This window comes from Canis lupus, chromosome 13 (assembly GCF_003254725.2).
Source record: "Canis lupus dingo isolate Sandy chromosome 13, ASM325472v2, whole genome shotgun sequence".
Classification (NCBI taxonomy): domain Eukaryota; kingdom Metazoa; phylum Chordata; class Mammalia; order Carnivora; family Canidae; genus Canis; species Canis lupus.
In genome coordinates, this window is record NC_064255.1 from 63700373 (window position 1) to 63703520 (window position 3148).

Consider the following 3148-nt stretch of genomic DNA (forward strand, 5'->3'; position numbering starts at 1 on the left):
TCCCCAGTAGGTGTGGAGGCCCAGTGGAAAGTCCTTGTGCTCAACACTCAGAAAGAAGCATTCCTTGAACACAGCTTTCAACTAGACCCTCACCTAAGGGAGCTAGAACCTAGCTCCACTGTAGGTGAGGAGGTGCCATGGTAATGTGCTGTACTGAATTCTGAGACCCAAGCATTCCTGCTCTATAGCTTTCCACTACCTTCTCACCTACTGGCATTAGAACCTATATCAAAAGAACCTGCGGAAGCTTGAGGGAAATGCAGTCTACTGAACTCTGAGAAAAGGCGTTCCTTGCAGGCAGCTTCTGACAAGCCTGTAAATTAAAGGAGTTAGAACCTATGTCCACAGTAGGTGTGGAGGTCAATGGAAAGGCCCTGTCCTGAACTCTCAGAAAGAAACGTTCCTTGACGATACAGAGAAGATTAGCATGGCCCCTGAGCAAGGATGACATGCAAATTCGTGAAGCGTTCCATATTAAAAAAAAAAAAAAAAAAGAAAGAAAGAAACGTTCCTTGAATGCAGCTTTCATCTAGCCTCTCACCTATGGGAGTTAGAACCTAGTTCCACTGTAGGTGAAGAGGTGTGATGGAAATGCAATGTAATGAACTCTGAGATGCAAGCATTCCTGCCCTTCAGGTTTCCACTAACCTCTCACCTAGGGGAGGGGGAAGCTATCTCCACAGGAGTGGAGGGCTTATGTAAATGCTATGTAGGGAACTGTGAGCTACCAATGCTCCTGAGTCTGAGAGTAGAAACTACTCTCACCTACTGGCATTAGAACCTATATCAAAAGAATCTGTGGAGGCTAGGGGGAAATGGGGTCTACTAAACTCTGAGAAACAAGTGTCCCTGGCAGGCAGCTTCTGAAAAGCCTCTAACATAAGAGATTTAGAACCTAAGTGCACAGTAGGTGTGGAGGCCCAATGGGAAGGCCCTGTGCTCAACTCTCAGAAAGAAACATTCCTTGAATGAAGCTTTCAACTAGCTTCTCACATATGGGAGTTAGAACCTGGCCCCACTGTAGTGAGGAGGTGCCATGGAAATGTGCTGTACTGAAGATCTGAGACACAAGCATTCTTGCCCTGCAGGATTCCACTAGCCTCTCACCTAAGGTAGGTAGAAGCTATCTCTACAGGAGTGGAGGGGCCAAAGAAATGCTATATAGTGAAATGTGAGTGCAAGTTTCCTTGAGTGCACCTCAAGGTGCACCTACTTTTCTTTTTTAGGATGTATTTATTTATTCATGAGAGACAGAGAGCAGCAGAGACATAAGGAGAGGGAGAAGAGCTCGATGTGGGGCTTGATCCCAGATCCTGGGATCAGGCCCCAAGCTGAAGGCAGACACTCAACCACAGAGCCACCCAGGCATCCCTAGTCCACCCCTCTTACTTCCCATTGCCACTCATGGTCTTGTGTGTTCCTCTGGTTCCCACACATGACCTCGTACTCTACTTCTATCTCTAGACACATGCCATGATACCCGTCTAGGGAATAGGATAAGATGGACTGATTCTCATTTGACCGTTCTTGTGTTCAGGACTGTCCTTATTTGCTGTAGCGGTGGCAGCGAAAACAAAGAGTCCCTCTCCACAAACGGTGCCAGGTCATGGGGAGATGATGCAGGAAGGATGAGTTTTGGTTTGTGGACATTTCTACATCTGATCAGGAATGGCTCCCATCACCTGGTGTCCCAGGTCTTTGGGGTTGGGGGCGGAAGGACGCCTCAGATGACATTTCCAAGTGGGCCTTTCTGTGGGGCAGGGACCGGAACCGCAAACGGAACCAGAACCAATGTAGCCAAGGTGGTTTCCAACGCACCGGCAGCAGGAAGGGGGGGCTTTCCCTTAGCAGTGCAGATGTCCCCATCCCAGGGAGGAGGAGAAAAACATCCCCAAGGCCACTCTTTGGTGCCTGTCCTGAGTTAAATGGTGGATCCGGAGCAGACTGCCTTCCAGCCACCCTGCCAGGCCATATTCGTCACACCTGGACTCACCAGAGTACAGGTTTTCCAGCCCTGCCTGTCTGCCTGCCTCCCTATCTCTTCATCCCACTTGCAACTTTAAGTCCTTGAGGTTGGGGGCTTTAGCTCTCTGGGCCTTGCAAGACCCCAATCAGAGAAAGACATGTGCCATACAATACCACTTTCAATCAAGTATCTGTGAAATGGATATAGAGAACAGCCTTGAACATTTCTGGGTGCTGCTATCTTGAGTTTCACACCGACCCAGGTCCAAATGGCTCAGAAAAACCTCAGCACGCGGACTATACTTCCATTCCTCTGAACACACGTTGCCTGTCTGCTTCCCTTAATAATAAAGGAACAGGGATGCCTTGGTGACTCTGTGTTGAGTGTCTGCCTTGGGGTCAGGTTGTGAACCTGGGGTCCTGGGGCCCGACTTTTGCATTGGGGTCTCCACAGGGAGCCTGCTTCTCCCTCTGCCTCTGTCACTGCCTGTCTCTGTGTGTCTCCCATAAGGTTCAAGTCCTAGAGCCTTGCATGTACTAAAAACAGAAAACAAACTGTCCACTTTCTACAATGTCCCTCTTTATGAAGACACCCCAGCTCTTTATGGAGAATGCACACGCATGCAGAAAACCAGACCAAACCGAACCAGACCCTATACTATTTTGCACTGAAGGTTGAGCACACGACCCCCCGCCCCCCCCCCCCCCACCTGCCAGACACAGGAAACTCTGGCAGGCTACCCGTAGGATGCTTAGGCAGCCTATACTTACTTGAAAGTACTCACTTACCTGGGACACATGGAAGAATAACCTGAGGCTCAGATGGCCCGAATGGGGTGAACGGGTATCTTTCCATATGCCTTAATGCTACAATTATAGAAAGCCAGCAATGAGGCCAGCCAAGGGACCAGAACCTAGGAAGCCCTCTGGTTCCATCAGGAAAACCCCGACTTTGGGTTTTAAATAAAAGTCTTTGGGTTTTAAATAAAAGTCTTCCTTGGGGAGGAACCAGCGCTTGGCTCGCTCATGGGGATACTCTGGTTTTCCTTGCGTTGGTTGGTTGCTGCAACTTTTGGTAGCTTTGCACGAAACGATGGATGGGATCCAGATGCGGCCATGCTAGCTGGCAACTGGAGTTGTGTTCATCAAACGAGGAGATTGGAACACCAGGTCTTTCATGACC

General features: G+C 49.3%; 1 non-coding gene across 1 annotated transcript; it reads left to right on the plus strand.

Moving 5' to 3' along the window:
• The first annotated feature begins 377 nt into the window (after positions 1–377).
• LOC112663790 (U6 spliceosomal RNA) lies at positions 378–479 on the plus strand. Its single transcript, XR_003125226.3, has one exon. It is a non-coding gene; the product is annotated as a U6 spliceosomal RNA (small nuclear RNA).
• The last annotated feature ends 2669 nt before the right edge of the window (positions 480–3148 follow it).